Source organism: Pogona vitticeps, chromosome 2, assembly GCF_051106095.1.
Source record: "Pogona vitticeps strain Pit_001003342236 chromosome 2, PviZW2.1, whole genome shotgun sequence".
NCBI classification, from domain to species: Eukaryota; Metazoa; Chordata; class Lepidosauria; order Squamata; family Agamidae; genus Pogona; species Pogona vitticeps.
In genome coordinates this window covers 183,943,037-183,956,738 of record NC_135784.1, presented here as the reverse complement: position 1 = coordinate 183,956,738, position 13,702 = coordinate 183,943,037, and the positions used below count along the sequence as shown (strand labels likewise).

Here is a 13,702-nt window from a genome sequence, read left to right as displayed (position 1 = left end):
CTTACAGTAAGTCACAAGTGTTACCAGACAACTACAGTAGTTTCAATGGGTTACCAAAATCCTGAGATCTCTCACACTGACATGCTTGGGGACTTAGAGCTTTCTAATATCTACCACCAAAACCAAAAAGATGGAGAAGAGAGAGAGATGAGAGCTCGACAGATATGTGGGAATTTCAGCTTATACAAAGTCTTCTTTCGATTCTTTGCGTCTTGCAATGTAGAATGGCACAAGTCTGGCAATAATTAAAGGGCTGTGGGAATTGCAACCCAAAATATCTGGAAAACTAAAGGTTTCCCAGCTCTGAATTAGTGCTATCACCTCACCTGTGCTCACAAATTCATATTTTCAAAATGCACCAGCTGAAACAGTGCCACTATCAGTGCCAGCTCAAGAGAGAGTAATATATTAACTACGGTAGACACTCCATACCAAGTACATCTAATCTGATTTCCCCACCACCCCCTCTTTTTTTTTCTTTTTTTTTGAGGGACAGAAACCAGCCCCTATATCGCATGCTTCTACAGCAATATATCAAGGCCAAGGTTGATGCTTCCTTAAGAGCAGGAATTAATGCAGAAGATTTGGTTTAGACATGGGCGCTTCATTATCTGTAACCAATATGAAGTGCAGCATCACAGGTGGTGCGGATTCCCTCACCCCACCCCTCTGGGCTGGTCAGGCCACTAACCGGGCTCTGTGCATCGCCAGGGTCCTTCTTCGGTGGTTGTGCAACAATCCAGGCATGCCCCTCCCTAGCCTGGTCCTACCTGTCCAGGCAGCCGACCACTCCAGTGAGGAGGTGGGATGAGAATGACCACTCCTTGCTGGAGTGGTCAGTTGCCTGGGGAGGCAGGGCTGGACCAGTGGGGCTTCTGCCCAGATTGGTGTGCCACTGCCGAAGAAGGTCAGCGATGCATGGAGCCTGGTTCATGGCCCAGCCAGCCTGGGGGAGTGGGAGAAAGGAATCTGCACCACTGTGCTTCATCCTGGATACAAATAATGAAGTGTCCATGTCTAATCCAGATCGTATGCTACTACATGACTGTAGTGACTTATAAGGCCACTGTAAGTGGAGGAATGTGAAATTTAGGAACCAGGGACCTTTTAAATGGAGAGAAAAACATTACTCAAAAAATTTGCTTTGAAAAACATTTCTGGAACAACGGAAACTGCTGAAGAATCTTGCAGACATTCAGTCTGGGCTCAGCACAATATCAACAGGGCTTGGAGATGAGGTAAACTGGAGCTAAAAGAACCAGCATCCAGTATGCACTTGTTTCTGGAACGTGTGTTTACTTTTTGCTGCATTCATACTTTGGCAATGATAGTTTGAAAATTTCAGTGGGAGCAAAACTACATTTCTCCCTGTATCCATTAGAGAAACCCCCCCCCCCCCCAATATAGAAAGAAGAGGAGCTTGCTACTATCCAAACTGGAAAGGGTTGGGGAGAAGAGCTAATCTGGACTTTGACGTTTCAGCCTTCAATTTCCTGGTGGCAAGGAAAAGTCTCTCTTGCCACTTCCTAAAATCATCATCATCATCTAAGCCTGGATAACCGGGGAAGAGAGGCTTTTTCAAAGCTCTCTACATGACCTCGCTATATTTTCATGACGTCTCAGAAACACCACCTGATTCGAGTGGAACACACCTAGGGACAAGCCTTAGTTTCAAGTGTGAAACAAACAAATGCACCAATTCTACAAGCCTTGTCAAAACAAATGTGTTCTGGAGGGAAGCAGGCAAGAGAACGAGGAAGGCAGACTTGGCATGTGACACAATCAGGTAAGTGCCAAAGCTTTGAAAGGTGCCCCACAGCTAACACTGGCATGATCAATTTATTGATTTTTTTTAAAAAAAATAAATGCCTAATACTAAGCGGAGTAGTACGTATTAGGCTGGGCAGCTACAGCAGTCAACATCTTTTCGTCCCCCACCCCATGCCTCTATATCACATGCTTCTACAGCAATATGTCAAGGCCAAGAGTCATTTGGGGGCAGGGAGATGCTGGCTTTTGCAGCAGCCAACCTGTCCCTTCTCTTCTCAGCACCCAGCCTTTAGAAGAAATAAATGGTATATTACTGTCCTTCCTCCCAGGTGCCACTGTGTGTACTCTTCTGGCCCCTTCCCAAAGTGCCAATCTGGCAGGGTGCCCAGAAAAATAACAAGCAAGGCAACGTTCAGGTGCCTGATCCTTCTTTCTCTCTCAGCTTAAGACCTGATGCTGCTACAGAGGCCACTCCTTGCTTTGTCCCAACCTTGCTACTGCTATCGAGTCACCCTGCTGAGGGAGGCTGACAGAGTAGCATGTGGGTGGCGGCGGTGGTGGGGAGGGGAGAGCTCAAACATGGCACCAAGCCTGGCAAATGACCTCAGGAATCCAATTTGTTTGAGATAAGGTACTAATCACACCCAGGGAGAATGCAGTGATGTTAAAGGATATAACATCTTTTAAAAAAATAAGATCCATCAGACGTTACTTGTCAGGGAGACATTAGTCATAATAGAGGTGGCAGCAGCTTGTATTTATAAGTCGACCTGTCTCTCCCCTTAACGTATTTTATATAATACTAAGAGCATCAATGAAAGGAGTTGACCTTTTCTCCCTCACCTCCCTGCATTTACTCACTTCTGGCACTTTTCTCTTTAGGTCAGATCTCTTCCAGTACCAAAGCCAGACTGGGAAAATAATGCCTGGACTGAGTGAGCATGGGGAGTTTAAGAAACGTTCAGCTCTCCTCATGCACACATCCTTCTTTCATGCCAAAATTAGGTCCAATTAACCCGTTTTAAAATGTGGATGAGGCAGACATATAAATACTGTAGCTAGTTCAGATAGTCAAACTGCTGAGGTCATTATACTCTGAAAGGCCCCAGAGTTTCCATATCTCATCCAACAGATAAAGTAGAGACTCCAGATCAGTGGTTCCCAATCTTGGGTCCCCAGGTGTTCTTGGACTATAACTCCCAGAAATCCTGGCCAGCACAACTAGTGGTGAAGGCTTATGATGGTTTTAGTCCCAAAACATCTGGGGACCAAAAGTTTGGAACCACTGCCCTATCCCCTAGAAGCTGGCAAACTCAGGATTCAGGTAGGAAGAAATACATTAGAGGAAATGGAAAGGGATATTTGAAAATCAAGTCTAATTAAATATGTTATGGGAGGTGGAACTTAAAAAATTCAACAGGTCTTGAAACTGCCAGTTAATTCTTTGCAAATAAAGCAGCAGCCTCACTGTCTGAGTAGCAAGTATCTACTAAAAAGTATCTGAAAGGACACGTGAATGGTTCACTTCTGTGTATTTTTCAGCTGCATAAGGTGGAACACTGAAGCCAGTAAAACCCTGGGAAAAAAATTCCACAAGATAAAGATTCTTGCGCAACAGAGTCTGTCACTGCAACATCCTAATCCACAAAATAACTGCCATTTTCTCATGATAAATTACTGAAGTCAGTCAACCTGTCCTTCTCAATGTTTTCAGCCTCACAACTGTGTAACTTGGAACCTCCACCCAAAAACAGCTCTCCCACTCCACACTGTGTGGCATCTCCACACCCACCCTCTTCAATGTTGAAGAGGTCACCTTCCCAGGACAAAGCAAAGCACCATCACACTTGGGTCTCAAGGGGAGCAGACGCAGATCATGACACATGTTCTTCTCTCCTGCTGTTATTTGATGAAAACCAGATGGAAGTTTGTAAATCATTGGGGGTTTTGGGTTCTCTCACACCGGCTGGTTTTAAACATATTACCCCCAAAAAATAAATAAATAAATAAATAAAATTTGAGTAGTTTCCAAGACAGGCAGCTCCATGGCAAGTAATTCAAGTAAGTTAGTGTGGCAAGGCCCTCTGAAATAAAGTGAGAAAGGCTTGAAAACCACCAACGTGAAGGAAAAGGAGCAAGCACCCAAACTGGTTCCTTAAGCATCTCCATTACTCTGCATGGAGTTGTGGAGCGTTTGCAAGTCAAGTCAGTGTTTCTGAACTTACACAAACAGCAAGATGAAAGGACTTGAGATGAGCAGGACCTTACTGACCATGTGTCCTCTCTAAATCTAAAGCAGTGATGGACTGTTCTGCAGAGGTTCCAAAGGGGCCAAAACCTTCTACTTATTCATTCCACATCCTTGCTGGAAAGAGTTGTCTCTCACGATGCTACACCCACTTGATTAATCAAAATCATTCAAGTGCAGGGGACTTCAAGAAGACAAGTTATCAACATAATTTCTGTATAATAGTACGAATAATACTAGCAGACTGATAAAATCCTCGCAACACCATTTTAAGTGAAGCCTAATATTTACATTTCCTATAAGGCTCACAAGGCAGCTGGAACTTCTTTAGATCAGCTGCAAAATTATGGGTGAATAAAGATGATCTTCTTTATATTAGTGGCTATGCCAAGTCTCATGTGCAGGTCCACCAATCCCTTCTGCAGGAAAGGGATTGTCTTTCCACAGGAAAGGAAGGTTGCAAAACAGATAGGGAGCATGGAGGCTCACTGCAACATCAAGGCAGTGTCCTGAACCTACTAGCACATTAGTGGCTCTGTAGTCCATAATAAGAAAAGGGCAATAGAGCCCTAGCTAACAGCACAGAACGATACCTTTTTAAGGACAAAAACTCTCCAAAAAGTCACTGAGAACAAGCTGTGGCTTCTAGGGAATTGGACATCTGGCAGGAAGGATGGCTTGTTGGCTAGTCTATGAAGCAGAGCTTGGCTGACAGCAAGTCTTCAATTGGGATCCTCCCAAAGCTCAGATCCTATGGGGGGATTACAAGAGGAAATGCCGATCCTCCCACTCAAAAGCAGCATTCAGAGGAAAAACAACTTGGGGATGTTTACTGAGTATAAATCCTAGAGGCTTGGTAAAAGAGAAGGCATCTAGCAAACAGGAGCTTTTCTAACGATGTACTGTATGCACAGTAGACTGATCAAGAGAGCTGGAATGTATAACAGGCAAGGCACCGCTGGCCAGGAATGAAAGCACAGAACTCACTGGAACAAAATGATAAGACTGTCCGGAGTAGCGAATGTATACACAGGTTAGAACACTAGTCTCAGTTGAGTACTGTCTATAAGACTCAGACATCTTTCCCAGCTCTGCTGCCTGAGACTTTCATTACCGCTGCTAGAAAATGAAAATGGACCTCATGAGTGCAAAGCATTTCGCCCCTACACTCTGGACCCTGGTTGTAACATCACGACTACAAAAAAATGTACTGGCCTAGTCCCTGATTCAAGTTTCACCCCCGGGAACCAATTATTCTCAGAGTCTTCCATCTAGTTCAAAGACTATTGTCAGAATCCTACTTACTTAAGAAACTGCATGAGGGTGATCATTTAAGTTTTTCATCTCCCGATCACACCCCCAATGTTATGATAAATGCAAAAATCAGGTGTACAACGGGATGTACAACTTAATGCATGAAGAGGAGATGACAAGAGTAAGGAGAATACTATGTAACTACCTTAAGAATGTAGTTTTTCATCATCTGGAGTTTAGTCCTGGAAACATAGATACTTGAAACTAGGTATACTAAAGGGATCCTAAGGACATATAACTGGATATTATTTGATTTTCAAAATGCATTAACTGATTCTAATTGATATGTATTTTATGCCCTAAGTAGTGTCTTGCACTACTTATGCCAGCAAGTTTGGAAAACTCAACAGTGGCCAGAGGATTGGAAAAGATCAGTCTACATCCCAATCCCAAAGAAAGGCAGTGCGAAAGAATGCTCCAACTACCGTACAATTGCACTCATTTCACACGCTAGCAAGGTTATGCTCAAAATCCTGCAAGGTAGGCTTCAGCAGTATGTGGACCGAGAACTCCCAGAAGTACAAGCTGGATTCCGAAGAGGCAGAGGAACTCGAGACCAAATTGCTAACTTGCGCTGGATTATGGAGAAAGCCAGAGAGTTCCAGAAAAATATCTACTTCTGCTTCATTGACTATGCGAAAGCCTTTGACTGTGTGGACCACAGCAAACTATGGCAAGTTCTTAAAGAAATGGGAGTGCCTGACCACCTTATCCATCTCCTGAGAAACCTATATGTGGGACAGGAAGCAACAGTTAGAACTGGTCATGGAACAACTGAGTGGTTCAAAATTGGGAAAGGAGTACGGCAAGGCTGTATATTGTCCCCCAGCTTATTTAACTTATATGCAGAATACATCATGCGGAAGGCTGGACTGGAAGAAACCCAAGCCGGAATTAAGATTGCCGGAAGAAATATCAACAACCTCCGATATGCAGATGATACCACTCTGATGGCAGAAAGTGAGGAGGAATTAAAGAACCTTGTAATGAGAGTGAAAGAGGAAAGTGCAAAAAACGGTCTGAAACTCAACATCAAAAAAACTAAGATCATGGCCACTGGTCCCATCACCTCCTGGGAAATAGAAGGGGAAGATATGGAGGCAGTGTCAAATTTTATCTTCCTGGGCTCCATGATCACTGCAGATGGAGACAGCAGCCCTGAAATTAAAAGGCGCCTTCTTCTTGGGAGGAAAGCGATGACAAATCTTGACAGCATCTTGAAAAGCAGAGACATCACCTTGCCAACAAAAGTCCGAATAGTCAAAGCTATGGTTTTGCCTGTTGTGATGTATGGAAGTGAGAGCTGGACCATAAAGAAAGCAGACCGCCGAAGAATTGATGCCTTTGAATTGTGGTGCTGGAGGAGGCTCTTGAGAATCCCCTGGACTGCAAGGAGAACAAACCTATCAGTTCTAAAGGAAATCAACCCTGAGTGCTCACTGGAAGGACAGATCCTGAAGCTGAGGCTCCAGTACTTTGGCCATCTCATGAGAAGAAAAGAGTCATTGGAAAAAACCTTGATGTTAGGAAGGTGTGATGGCAAGAGGAGAAGGGGACGACCGAGGATGAGATGGCTGGACAGTGTCTGCGAAGCAACCAACATGAACCTGACACAACTCCGGGAGGCAGTAGAAGACAGGAGGGCCTGGCGTGCTCTGGTCCATGGGGTCACGAAGAGTCGGACACGACTAAACGACTAAACACACACACACACAGTGTCTTCAGTCACTAGCCACAGCACTGTGGTTGATAGCTTGAAGCTGGGGCAGGAGTCTGAGAAACTGCACTTTCCTACTATGGGACAACCCCTCCATGGGCATGGAGTGTATAGACCCCTACAGCAGAGTCTAGGGGTGTATAATAAGAAAAGCTATATAGCACAGTGTGTTCAACTCTTGACAGTTGCATCACTTTGCTGGAAGGTCTTGGTGCACTATTACGCTACAGCTCTGCCAAATCAGGCAAAACCAGTTACAGTACTTTGCTTAGTACAGTAACAGTGAAAATGTAAATGAAGGGCAATATGCCCCAAGTATACATACTTGAAATATCAGAATCCACTTAAAAGAAACACAAGTCAACAAGACAGAGCTTGACACGAACAAAAAACAAGGATAAAGAATGGCTATTCTCAATTCTTTGCCCATAATCAAAACAGATGATGAGGGTGGTTCCTGGGATCAACACTGCATCAGAAAAAATTAGGCAAGTTTTCTAAATTGATACTGTGACTCCAATATCCAACACTACAGAAATTCTTCTAGATTAAATTCACCTTATCCCACTTTAGCCAATTTCCATAATCCTCCTCATAAATAAGGTTACTAAACCATAACCAAGGATGCTAGCCAGAAATTTTTCGATTACTAAATTTTCCCCATGGAAATCTTTTTACTTCTAAAACAGCATTGTTTCATAAAATTTAATTACAGTAGTAACATAATGAACAGAAACAATGCCAGCCACAGAGGGAATCTTCTAAATTGTAATTAACTTTATTCAGGTAACTTCCTTTAGGAAACATGCATACAGTACATATATAATGAACATAAAGCATAGTCCTTGGGTGTATTAAAGTATGTATGTTTTAGTGTTTTCAGGCTTCTTCCCTTTTTACATTTAAACAAGGATATGCATACTCTTTTGTTATCCACATAGCTTTGAATAGGCTATTTAAACCATGCTGAGTGAACTTACCGTATTTTTTGCTCCATAAGACGCACTCCCCCCCCAAAAAAATGGGGGGGGGAAGTCCATGCGTCTTATGGAGCAAAGGCAGCAATTTCGTCCCCAGTGGCCCCGTGGGGGGGGAGCGTCGCAAGGTTCTGGGTGAGCCTTCCAGGACCCTTGCGATGCTCCCCCCACCCCCACCTGGAAGCTGGCAATTCCGCCTGCGCTGGCCCATTGGGGGGTGGGGGGAACGTCGCAAGGTTCCTGGAAGGCTCACCTGGACCCTTGCGATGCTCCTCCCATCCCCGCACTGGGCCAGCGCCGGCGAAATCGCCAGTTTCTGGGAGTGTTTTGAGGCTTGGGAAGCCTCAAAAGACTCCCAGAAACTGGTTATTTCACCCCCCTGGCTCCCTGGGGGTGGGAGCGTCGCAAGGGTCCGAGTGAGCCTTCCAGGACCCTTGCGATGCTCCCCCCACCCCTGCACGCGGCCAGCACAGGCGAAACCGCCAGTTTCTGGGAGTGTTTTTAGGCTTGGGAAGCTTCAAAAGACTCCCAGGAACTGGCAATTTCACCCCCCCCGCCCCCGTGGGGGGTGGGGGTGGGGTGGAGCGTCGCAAGGGTCCGAGTGAGCCTTCCAGGACCCTTGCAACGCTCCCCCCCCCAGCTGGGCCAGAGGGGGCATAATCGCCACCTTCTGGGACTCTTTTGAGGCTTGGGAAGCTTCAGAAGAGTCCCAGAAGGTGGTGATTTCACCCCCTCTGACTCCCAGGGGGGCAGGGTGAGCCTCCAAAGGGTCCTAGGGTGTGTTCCATAAGATGGACCTCTCCATAAGGCTCACCAATTTTTAGGAGAAGAGAACAGATTATTTTTTCCTGTTTTCTTCTCGTAAAAATTTGGTGCATCTTATGGAGAGGTGCGTCTTATGGAGCAAAAAAATACGGTAATTGATTCCCTCTTCCTATCAAGTATTTCACTTCAAATACTTCTATTAGAAAAAGCTCTGGAGATATATCACACACCTATGTACTATGTTAAATTAACATGGTAACCTCCCTCATGGCAAGGCACTTCGGATGTTCTGAACTGCAACTACAATCACCCTTCACGACTGGCAACACAGGTCCAGTCATGTGGCAGGCACTTGGATAAGGATGGATGTACTATGACATATTTTAGAAAATTTATTTATTTATTTATTTATTTATTTATTTATTTATTTATTTATTTATTTATTTATTTATTTATTTATTTATTTATTTATTCATTCATTCATTCATTCATTCATTCATTCATTCATTCATTCATTCCATTTATACCCCACCTATCTGGTCATATGAATGCATTTGATTAGATTGGGATCTAATCAAAACATGTTGATTAGATCCCAATCCATTTAATGCCATTACAATTTTTTTGGGGGGGGGGGACTCCAACTGACTGACCACAGCTTGCAACATTGGTGAAAGCTGTAACCAAAGACATAACTGCATAAGTTTATGGGAGATCTATCATCATCATTATCACCACCACCACCAATCTTAAAATGATCATTCTCACTTAAACACACAGTTTAATCAGCTAATGTTTGTGATGGGGAAGAAGGAAATCTGATCAAGACTGCAAGTCTGCGGGGAGAGATTAACTTCTTTGCTGTCAAGCCATTTCCCCAGTCATCTCTAGCTAATAAACACCTATTTGCTTAGAGAGAGAGAAAGAGAATATATACTGATTGAATATGGAGTGGGGAAGAGCTAACATTGCCTTTTCCCCGAGCTACTTTTAACATTAAATAAAATGGAAGAAACCTAGTCTAGCCTTTATACACGAAACTTTGCCCTAGCAATTTAACCTCCCTTTCCCCCACTCCTAGTTGCTTTGATTGCAACCCAGAGCTAAGTATTCACTGAGGCAAATTATAGATTTCTTCATAGAGAAAAGTACATTAAATCATCTACTCAAGCAGGGTGGGAGGGGGAGGAGCTTTCAGTACAATCAGCGAATCTGATCTACTATTCAAAGGAAGATTTGGCTCTGATAGCAAACACAATTCAAAGGGATGGGAAGGAAACCCTAGGCAAGCCCCTGCCAAGTAATCACTTGTGGAGACAAGATTAACACAACCGCAAATGTGTGGGTCCTTCCAGTGCTGTGAGACTGCAACCAGAGTGAATAAAATCAATCATTCTAAAACTATCAAACTGATTTAAATCACGAATGATTTTTTTTTTAAATTTAAACTTGCAAAATTCTGGGGTTTTTTAAAATTCAAATTTTAAATCAAATCAACAAGAGGCATAATTTCCAAAGAGAAGGCAGAGCACAAGACATAAGAAACAGGCAGGGTTAAATCAAATTGATTTAAATCAAATCCGTCCTAACTGTAACTCCCATCAACCCGCGTCTGTTTGTTTTGAGGGATAATGGGAGTTGAAGTCCAAAAATATGTCCTCTAACCCTGCAGCAGAGAACCCGAAATACTGTGAAACATTTCAGAGGTTTACTGTGGCTATCTGCTGGACAAATTATAGGTGAAAATAAAAATAAAAAAGCAAAAAAAGACAAAAATATGGAAACACCTTCAAAACTTTTATATTTTTTTAATGTGAGCTTTTGTGAACAAGTCTACAAATTCTCACACTAAAAAATATAAAAGCTAGTCTTTAAGGTGCCACCATGATTTTGTCTTTTTTATTTTTTATTTTTATTTTGTTTTCACCTATAGTACTTGCACAGACTAACACGACTACCCCTTCTACAACTACAATTGCTGGACAAATGTTGTCTGACACAGCTCCAGAACCAACAAAAATATACTCCTGTGTGTGTACAGTCAGTACATAACTATACCAAAAGAAGCTGATTAGGTTTTCAAAATCACCACTATAACAAGTGTACATCCTGCAGTCCTTCATGGTTTGGGATCATGTTATTTGTCAACACTTTGGAATCAGCTTCCGGTCAAGCTATAACTGTCCCCCCTCCCTTCCAATGTTTAGAAGGCTACTGAAAATGTTGCTTTTCAGAGAGGCCCTTCAATGCAGCCCTGCCTGTTTTGTATGCCTTGTGTCCTGCCTTCTATTTGGAAATTATACCTCTTGCGGTATGTTGTTGTTCTATTTGACTTACTGATTTTATTTATGACTCTATTGTCTTTTTATTTTTCATGTTGTAAACTGCTCAGAATAGCACTTTGCACTAATGGGGCAGTATACAAATCAAATTAATAAATAATTCATTAAAAATCCCATTTTCATTTCAGAATTAGACAGACTCCAAAGTAATACCAGGTTCGTCTTTCAATTAAACCCAAATAAATTCATGCAGTGCGGAAAAAAAAGGTTATGTTAAAAGTGCTTGCTGCACAGCTTATGCTTCATACCAAGATATTAATGCTCAGTCAATCCTAAAAAACATCTCTTCATTTACAGCAGGTGGGGAGCAGTGGGACACAGAAGAGCTTTCTTTCATCACTGTGGTCAGGAGAAGTTCTTGTGGCAGATTTCAGACTAGTACAGATTTTTTTTTTTTTTTTTGGCTAAGATCCCACTCAGATAATTATGTTTGGATTCTCCCCACCACCACCACCACCACCACCACCACATTGTCCTCTGTTGTAGACAGACCAACTGCTTAATCAACACAGAAAGGCAGTTCTGGGCAAAGCTTTAGGATGATCAATGCAGCCTTCAAGCTAGCACTGTCCTTTGCTCAAAGACCTGGCATAGTTATAACCCAGTAATCTAACCCTGTGCTGCTCACCTTTCCAGAGGCTGCCTGTCCTTCATGCATGGTCTTAAACAGTAATCTCTGCAAGTCTCTGCAGCTTTAATCTTCTTCTTGCATCCACCTATCGGTCTCCATTACACCTAGTCACACAGGCAGCAACGTAATCTCCAACCCATAGCTATGAATGTTATCTCACAAAGTGCAGACAGTGGAAAGGTTGTGAACAGAGGAAAGAAGCATGGTTAAGTACGCTTCGGGTCTCAATTCAGTCATATAATTTAGGTAAGAATTATGATTTCACACAAACTTATATCAAGGAAAAGAGGACCAATGATATTCCTCCAGCCTGTCACTTCCAATTGTCTTCTTGGGTACACACTTTCTAGAACTCATCATAAAAAATCAGAATATTCAACAGCTAATTCAAATGTTGAACCCTATGGTTCAACATAAATAATTTGTATACTTGTTCGAGCAAAAGAAAATCATATTTCTTTCCCTTCTATGATTACTGTCAACAATACAGCTATCTTCCATTCACAACAAACTTAGGTTCACAATGCATAAAAGCAACATCTTCAGACTTCTGTTACAGGCCTGTGCTTATGCTGCTACCACCATCTCCTAGCAGATAAAAAGTTGAGTTTAGCACTTTTGTTCAAAGCATTACATCTGTGATACAGATTTCATGGTCTTTTACAAAATGAAATGGAAGTAAGACAACAGTGTCTCACTTCAGAGTGCTGGTCAAATATGAACTCCAGAGCAACTTCTGCTTTACAAATTAAACAGGGTTACATAGCTAACAAAGGGGAGCAACCAATCAGCTGTGCATCATGTTTCCGGGGCAGCTGGGCCTAGCCAGGATTGCATGTGTTCTGAAATTACAGGACAACAGAGGAAAAAAGATAAACAGTTGAATTCAAGCATCTATTTGAGTTCCAAATAGATGCCTGAAAGTATATAAACAATGCCTTGTGGAGTCTTGAAGTCAGACAGAGCTGGTTGAGACTTCCAAGAGTAAAATGAGTAGATAAACAATGCTTCCCACTTCCCCATGATGTACATAATTGCTTCTGCCAGAGGGGCTTAACATATTTACATGATACAGGGTGCAGAACTGAAAGCCTTTTTAGATTCCATGTTACCTTGGTGAAAATAGATGATTTTAACAAATATAGTCCAAGACTGCTTAACGGAGAGGATGCTTTCTCAAACAGTTTATAGAACAACTGGGGGGGGGGGGGGGAGTGCAGCCCTCTAGATGCTGTTGGACAGCATCTCCCTGCATTCCTCACCACTGCCTAGGTTGGCTGGGGCTGCTGGGATTCGGAGTCCAGAAAGAGCTGGAAGGCAGTGTCCATCTCTGACAGCAAAGATTCAAGAGCAGCACAAGCAGCTTGGTATAAAACGAGGGAAGTGGCTTACACAAAGGACTAGGAAAAAAGGAGTACATTTTTCCCAATAAGTAAGGAGTCCTGATTTTTTCTTTTCTTTTCAATTAAACACATCTAGTTCCTATGGTTCCCGTAATACACATGCACTCACCAACATTTGGCTACTTCTACTGAAGGTCTCAAAGAGGGAGATTCTAAGAAGGGTCCTCGAAAAGACAGTGTTGAGAGGTGGGGCATATGTAAACCTACAGAGTTCTTCTTTCCCACAGGTTGTGACCCTGGTACTCATACTCCTCCTAGTCAATTCCCAATACTCTTCTCTTTCACAATTCCAGTTCCCAATAGCAAACACAAACTTTGTCCTTTGTCTGGAAATACAAATCTATTATAAAAAGAAACAATATGCAAATATGATGCTAAGCCAACTCCTAGAAGAAAATTTTCATAATCTTGAGTACACGCGTTTCAAGGCAAAATCCAGCAGCCAAAAATCAAAAGGAAGGACAGCTATGGTACTTTTGATCAAACACACAAAAATGTGTGTGGGGGGGTGATGGGTGGGGGGAAGCTTAGTGTT

General features: G+C 42.7%; 1 protein-coding gene across 5 annotated transcripts in view; it reads right to left on the bottom strand.

Moving 5' to 3' along the window:
• The window catches only part of TRIP10 (thyroid hormone receptor interactor 10), a 92,180-nt gene that overhangs the window by 46,850 nt on the left and 31,628 nt on the right, over positions 1–13,702 (bottom strand). The window lies entirely within an intron of this gene.